Below are 8,412 nucleotides of genomic sequence, written 5' to 3'. Positions count from 1 at the left end.
GAGTATCTCTATCGATATTGAGGAGGTCAGCTCCGGGGGAAGTACAGTTCAGGTTAGGACCACTTATGTCCACAAGACTTGAGTTCGCCATATCTTCTTCGCTGGGCTTGACCGAGCTCGCTTGACTTAGTCTCCTTTCTTTCTCTTGTGAAAAAAAATAATTAGACAAACGTTTGTCAGCTTTTTGTTCGGCTTTAGATTCGGATCTGAGTTCAGCTTTTTTATCTCTGTCTTTCCTGGTGTTAGGCTTATTCTCACCTTTTTTTGCCGCCATCTTTTCTCTTGACGCGTGAAGGCGTGTGTAAAAAAGAAAATATCAAGAACAAAAAAAAATAAAATAAACTAAAAGAAAAAGAGGAAAAAAAAAATAAGAAAAATAAATTAAAAAAGTGCGCTCAAAGTGCCCTCAGTTTTGCATTCAGTTTTAGATGGCTCGTTAGAAAAGGGCAGATAAAGATGTATATAGGTTGGCTTAAGTTCCAAAACCCCTCTGCCTCAAATAATAAGGGCTTTAAAGATAAGTTTTTAGATATAGTGCCTGTGTGTCCCCAAAAGGAGAGAGGGAAAAATACGTCCCAATAAACGTTCTCTGAGTTTTTTGTTTTTTTTTCTTTTCACAGATTTTAAAAAGCTTCTCAGGCTTCTGGCCTTCTGGCCTTCTGCAGCTTTAAATCACCAAATCGCCTTAGTTCAAATAAAATCTCCAGTCGCTTCCCAGCCTCTGTATCCACAGTTCATAATAAGAGGTATAAACAAACAAACAAAATTCCGGGAGCAGTGAGTAAGAAGGGTATGAAGGGAATTTATGGCATTTTATCGTTTTTAGCGTTTTAGCGTTTTAGCGTTTTGCCTTTAACCCCAGTTTTGAAGGGTAACGCTAGATATCTACTGATTCTACTGATTCCCAAACTCTAGGTACATTCTTCATGTTCAATTAGATTAAGTGAATTAGTACTTATTCCAAATAGGCTTGCCAGTTCATGAAAAAAAGAAACCAAAGCGTTATCATGCGGTACCTCAGCGGTACCTCAGCAGTACCTTAGCGTGCTTTGATTTTAGTGTACCTTCCCAGCTTCCACGCGGGAGCTAGGGGCCAAGAGAACCACCCTCTCAGAGCTTCCTGTAATGTGCTGTGCCGAGTTGCTCCGTCTCCCACTGTCCCTCCTCAAAGCTCCTCCGGCAGTTATCAGTAGTTGCAGCAGTTTACAAAGGCAGGTTCGGTAGCAGCTCAGCGGTAGCAGCTCAGCGCTTTGGGCAGCTATACAGGCAACACGCAGTGTCCGCCATCAGATGGCCTCGGTCGCCACTTCCTCTCCCTCCGCTCCCCTCGTCCGCGCGACGTCACCATGTGCACGTCACGTCATCGCCCCTCCCCCCGGATTGTATACCTTTCTACTGTTTTGTCTGTGAGGAAAGTTTACATTGGGCTTGTTCCTCACTGTGAGTTCATTCTCATTTGTGTATGTACTATATTTTTGTAAAAAAAATGTTTTGGTTGCTGATAGAGCCTTAAATCTATTGTTTACAATTAATTGTCTAATGCTTTTGGTACCCTTATTTATTTCATATTTCATTTAGGTTTTGGATTAGCTTCTGGGAGTTTGCATGTTAGTGTCTCCTATAGGTGGCTGAATCTTTTTGACATCTATAGGATAACTTCTATTCAATCGCCAGAGAAAGGGCCAACCTAAGGGTTTCCGAGCTGCTCCCCATCCAGCCAATACAGTCTGTAAGTGAGAGAGAGAGTGTGTGTGTGTCTGTAAGTGAGAGAGAGTGCGTGTGTGTTTAACTGTGTGTGTGCAGTGGCGTACATACCGGGGTCGCAGTTCTTGACAGTTCTTTCTTTAGATCAAATGGTCTGTAACGTGCTTGGTCAGGGATAGTATCCACGTAGGTCTTCCCCGGAAAGATCCAATAATATACAACGACAAAAGAATAGTGCAATATATCCAATAAGGTACTCTTGGAGTCCACAACGATAAAAATGGCAGGTAAAAATCAAAAGAATAATTATAGAGTGTATAAAAGATGATTGGCACAAATAGAAGTAACCAACAGAGCTTTAATGGGTAAAATACACAATATAAAATCCACAAACGCGTTTCGCCTGAAAGGCTTTCTCAATATGGAATTAGGAAATCCTAGGTGGGGATCATACCACCAACGCTTATACCAATGGGCATTCTGTCTGCCCCACAGCTAGCTATAGCTCTTACTCATGTGAGTGCATTACCGTCTTCATTTTATCTTTTATTTTACCTTATTGGATATATTGCACTATTTTGTTCTATCTTTTGTCTTTGTATATTATTGGATCTTTCCGGGGAAGATCTACGTGGATACTATCCCTGACCAAGCACGTTACAGACCATTTGATCTAAAGAAAGAACTGTAAAGTTAAGACTTTTTTTTTAGATATATTATTGTTATCCTATTATATTTATTTTGTGTGACTCAGCCTCTTTTCTGTATTTTCTCTCTTGTTGTTTTCTAAGGGGACTTTGAGGGATTCCCTTTGTGGTTGCTGCCTTACCCATTACTTAACGCTGACTCTCTATTTTGATTTTACCGGCCCACCAGGGGGCCCGGCCGCCCTGCGACCCGGTATGTACCCAGTGTGGCCAGCCTTTTCCCCTGGGGGACCCAGGAGCCGGCCACCTCAGGGTCCCCCGTGGCTGGCCCTGGTATCACCGGGTGGCCTGGCAGGCGCATGAGGGAGCACTCTCACCTTTGTGCTCCCTCTTCAGCTCCCTCGGCCACCGCACTGATACCGGAGCCGGAAGATGACGTCATCTTCCGGCTCCGGCATCAGTACGTGGCGCACGAAGGAGCTGAACAGGAAGCACTCAGGGGAGAGTGCTCCCTTGCGCGCCCAGCAGTCTGCCCGCTGGGTGACACCACTGGACCCCAGGGAATCCCCTCAGCCCTCCCAAAGGTAGGGAGGCTGGGGGGATTCAACTAAAAAAAAAAAAAAGTGTGTGAGTGTTAGAGTGTGTGTGTGTGTTAGTGTTAGAGAGTGTGTGTGTGTTAGTGTGTGTTAGTGTGTGTTAGTGTGTGTGTGTTTGTTAGTGTGTGTGTGTGTGTGTTTTAGTGTGAGTGTGTGTGTTAGAGTGTGTGTGTTTGTGTGTGTTAGAGTGTGTGTGTGTGAGTGTGTGTTAGTGTGTGTGTGTGTTAGTGTGTGAGTGTGTTTTAGTGTGAGTGTATGTGTGTGTTAGTGTGTGTGTTAGTGTGTCTGAGTGTGTGTGTGTGTTAGTGTGTGTGTGTTAGAGTGTGTGTCTGTGAGTGTGTGTTAGTGTGTGTGTTAGAGTGTGTGGGCTAGTGTATGTGTGTTTTAGTGTGTGTGAGTGTGTGTTAGTGTGAGTGTGTGTTAGAGTGTGTGTGTGTTAGAGTGTGTGTGTGTGTTAGTGTGTGTGTGTGTGTGTGAGTGTGTGAGAGTGTGTGTTAGTGTGTGTGTTAGTGTTAGTGTGTGTTTGTTAGAGAGTGTGTGTTAGTGTTAGAGTGTGTGTGTGTTAGTGTTAGAGTGTGTGTGTTAGAGTGTATCAGTGAGTGTGTTACTGTGTGTGTGTGTCTGTTACTGAGTGTGTTAGTTTGTGTGTGTCTTAGTGAGTGTGTGTTTTGTAAGTGAGTGAGTGTGTGTCTGTCTGTCACTGAGTGTGTGTCTGTCAGTAAATGTGTATGTCTGTTAGCTAGTGTGTATGCGTCTGTTCATGAGAGTGTGTGTGTGTCTTAAGCACTTACCTTTCTCCAGCGCCAGACTCCCTTGGCGCTGGGGATCTCTCTGCCCCGATCTCTCAGCTCCAAATGCGCATGCATGGCAAGAGCCGTGCGCGCATTCAAACCGCCCATAGGAAAGCATTACTCAATGCTTTCCTATGGATGTTCAGCGTCTTCTCACTGTGATTTTCACAGTGAGAATCGCAGAAGCTCCTCTAGCGGCTGTCAATGAGACAGCCACTAGAGGCTGGATTATTCCTCAGTGAAACAAAGCAGTTTCTCTGAAACTGCTATGTTTTCAGCTGCAGGGTTACAACTAGAGGGATCTGGCACCCAGACCACTTCATTGAGCTGATGTGATCTGGGTGTCTGTAGTGGTCCATTAAGTGTATGTGTATCTGCATGCACTGGCGTACATACCGTGGTCGCAGGGGTCGCAGCCATGTGTTGCGGCCCCAGCCCGCGCAGATTAAGCGCGCGGGGGGGGCGGATGAGTTTTCGCACCAGGGCCCCCATGGGTCCCACATGTACACCACTGGTTCTCCTTAACTCTAATGAGGGCAGAATGTCAAACTCTCAGTGAAGAGGAAGCGAGTGGCTCTCAAACCGTTGGATTTGGAGACTGCAAGCAAAAAGACAGAAATGTCACAAGCTGTGCTGGAGAAAAAAAACAATAATTGAGCAAATGTGACTTTAAACACTCATTTGTTCTGTGTCACCAGTGGCGTACTAACGATGGGGCGGAAGGGGCGGTTCGCCCCGTGTGCCATGACCCTGGTCTGGGTGCTGGAGGGGGCTGTGTGAGCTGTGGCCACACAGTACCTCCCCCCCCCCATGTTAGTTAGGGTGCCGTGCGGTCAGAACAGCTCACACAGGCAAAGAGCAGCTGAACTGGCTGCATGGAGGTAAAGTGGGGATGGAGCTAAGCAAAATCGGGGCGGAGCCAAACTGGCAGCGGGGGCGGGGCTTAATATGGCCCTTACCCGCTGCTGTTAGAAGGTGCAGCAAGATGGAATCTCTGCTTCTCCACAGGCTTTAGAGAATCCAGTCCTCCTCCAGCCCACTGTCTGTAAGTAAGAGTGTGTGTCTGTGTGTCTGTGTGCGTGTGTGTGTGTGTGTATGTGTGTGTGAGACCGTCTGTGTGTAACTGTCTGCCTGTAACTGTGTGTGTATGTGTGTGTGTGTGTCTGTCTGTAAGTGTGTGTGTGTGTGTGTGTGTGTGTGTAACTCTCTGCCTGTGACTGTGAGTGACTATATATGTGACTGTCTGTCTGTAACTGTCTGCCTGTGACTATTTGATGTTGCCTGTAACCGTGTGTGAATATCTGTCTGTGACTGTGTGCATGTGACTGTCTGCTGCTGTCGTGTGTGTGTGTCAATGTATATGTGACTGTCTGCCTGTAACTGTGTGCATGACTGTCTGTGACTGTATGTGTGACTGTCTGCATGTGACTGTGTGCCTGTAACTGTGTGTGTGTGTGTGTCTGCCTGTATGTGTGTGTGTAACTCTCTGCCTGTGACTGTGTGTGTGAGTGACTGTATATGTGACTGTCTGTCTGTAACTGTGTGTGTGACTGTCTGGCTATGACTGTGTGTGACTACCTGCAACTGACTGTGTTTATAACTGTCTGCCTATAACTGTGTGACTGTCTGCCTGTGACTGTTTGATGTTGCCTGTAACCGTGTGTGACTGTCTGTGACTGTGTGCATGTGACTGTCTGCTGCTGTCATGTGTGTGTGTCAATGTATATGTGACTGTCTGCCTGTAACTGTGTGCATGATTGTCTGTGACTGCATGTGTGACTGTGTGCGTGTGACTGCCTGCCTGTAACTGTGTGTGACTGTCTGCCTGTAACTGAGTATGTGACTGTCTGCCTGTAAATGTGTGTGTGGGGCTGCAGGGATTTTGTAGAAGGGGCAGGGGTTTTGTATTGGGATAGGAGTCTTTATAAGGGGGGATAAGCAGGGGATTTGTGGAAGGGGTCTGCGGGGGTTTGTAGACGGGGCAGTTCAGGATTTGTAGAAGGGGGCAGGACAGGGGTTTTGTAGGAGGGGCGGGACAATGGTTTTGTAGGAGGGCCTGGCAGCTGTTTTGCAAAGTTTACAAATTGTAAAAAAAAAAGAAAACCTTTAACATTTTTTACAGGTTTTTTTTTTTGGGGGGGGGGGGGGGGGGTGCCAAGCACAGGATCTGCCCCAGGTGCCAAATGCTCTAGGTACGCCCCTGTGTGTCACCACTTAATTTGCAATTAATTCTAGTAATTAGCATTCATACGGCATTGTTTTACAACTGGCAGACCCACAGAGATAATAAAAAAAAGTCACCTTCAACATATTTAAACCACATTCCCTACAGAATGAAATTCAAAATCACTGAGCGTTTGCTGGAGGGAGCCGAGGGGCCAATTAATAATGTTAAAGAGGGGCCAGTACATGGGGTGAGCTGTAAGTGACCTTTACAGTAGTCTCGATTCGTGTCTAATTTGGAGAAAATTATAACAAAACCAGTTGAAAGGATTAATCGCTAAACCGGTAATTGTCAGGAAGTGATGAGGCAGTTGCAAATTTTAGACAAAAATATAGGAATTGGATTTTTTTTTCAAAATCAGTTATTTTACCAGTTTAGCTATTTCGTATTTTAATTTGCAATTTCCTTATCACTTCCTTATCACATAAATAATTTACAGTTTAGTGAAAACTCCCAAACTTTTCTTGAGCAGGTCTATTATTGCATATTAAATAAAAGTATTTTCGGGAGTATAGCTTCCCTTTTGAGCACTGTACATCCCGTTTGCTGCTAAAATTTTAATTTAACTAATAATTAAGTAATTTCCAGTGCCGAGACTCTCCGCTGCAGCCTCCGGCTCTGCCTCGAAGACGTGAGCATGTCTCGTGACGTCTTCTGCAATCTCCTACAATCCAAAGCTTCTTATAAAAAAGGAATGGGCTGGAGATACGCATGCGCGGCCAAACACCGCATTTCTTCAATCACTTGCTGCTGTGAGATGAGTTTCACTGGATTCTAGAGGAGGAAGGGCCTCTAATGACTGTCATAGTCACTAGCAGTGTGTGACGGACCGCCTTGCACCCCGACCAGATACCTCTGTCAATCAATGCTCCTAGTGCTTTCTGAGGGTTCCAAGCACTCCACCAGACACCATAATCACTGCAGACCCCACTTCCAGCAATGCAGCTGCTACGGGGTCTCGCCGTCCTCCACCCACCCTGGACCCAAGACCAGGATCCAGCTCCCAGTGGGCAGACCTCTCCTACTCCAAAGAGCGTTGCAGGAACAAGCTCTTACAAGAGCTTAGTGATTATACTCAGGGGAGTATTGTGATTATAGCAATCCCCAGAGTGAAGTTCTCCAATCCTCCAAACATGAGCCAAGACTTCATGATGGGGCAAAGCAGGTCTGTTTAATGCAAGCCAGCACATACAATTTATACAGTTTTTCAGTCTAGCGACACACCCCCTGGACCTGATGGAAGACAAGGGACGTAAACCAATTAAAACAGTCATTAACAGTACGACACTCCCAAATCTAGTAAACAATCCCTCCTCTCTGTCTGTGATATAATTAAAGTAGGTAATACAATAACCTAATTATCCACAGGCAGAAAAACACACACTTTCCCCAAAGTACAGCAAACACCCCAAAGCATAACATATCCCCATGTTACATCCCTGGATAGCCCTGATCTGGGTGAACAACATATCCGAAAATCACCCAGATCAGAGCTGGGGTTCAGGAAATTCCTGGAAGTCTCTTTTGACCGACCGCACGCATGATTTCATGCCCAAAACAGTTCCAAAGAATTAGGCTATTTTCAATGTCTAAGTTCAGTTCGTATAGTCGAACGGGAACCGTTCGTGAACATAGTCAATGTTAAAGTGCCGTTCGAATTGTCGAACACCGTTCGACTCCCGTCAAAAAGTTGAAGTCCCGGAGAAGGTAAGTTTTCCGCGCTGTTCGTGCGGTCGCGTGTCCGATTTGAGTTCCATGAACTCGACGACAAAACACAGCTGAACACGTTCGACTAAACAAGATGGCCACCGCCACGCGTTCGACTATACGAGCGGCGACCACCCAGCCGTTTGTCAATTTGGCTGAGGTTAACTACCAACCTGGGAGGTAAATGGGCTGTACACTCCACTTGCGTGTGGTCCGGCTGTTCGGTTCTTTGTTCGGTAAACAAACACCATAGGCACAATACATTCGGTAGTCTCATATACTGAACTGTAGAAGGAAAAAGGCAATGAACAAAGACTTTCCCCAGTCCTGAATCCAGGTCTAATACATGGGCCATAATCCTGTTACTCCCATTCAACATCCTCTTATAAATAGGCATCCATCTTTCTGTCCTATGTTAAAAACCAAGTAATTAATATGGAAATGCACTCACCTATATAACTTAAATAGCTCAGATGAAGGCAGGGCCGGACTGGTGATACAAAGCAGCCCTGGAAAAAAAAAATCTATGCCAGCCCCATAAGTCATTGCGCCATATATTGCCGTATGTAATATGTAAGGAAATGTCTTGCCACCCCAGATGGTTGAGTAATATATATATATATATATATATATATATATATATATATATATATATTGCTTTTTCTAATATATAATATTGGTCCTTTTAATTTAATTATACATTAAGCATACTCACATGCAGTGTTTACATTGCTTCCTAGTGA

The sequence above is a fragment of the Pelobates fuscus genome, chromosome 1 (genome assembly GCF_036172605.1).
Source record: "Pelobates fuscus isolate aPelFus1 chromosome 1, aPelFus1.pri, whole genome shotgun sequence".
Classification (NCBI taxonomy): Eukaryota; Metazoa; Chordata; class Amphibia; order Anura; family Pelobatidae; genus Pelobates; species Pelobates fuscus.
The sequence above is the reverse complement of the archived record's forward strand: the minus strand, read 5'-3'. Positions refer to the sequence as shown.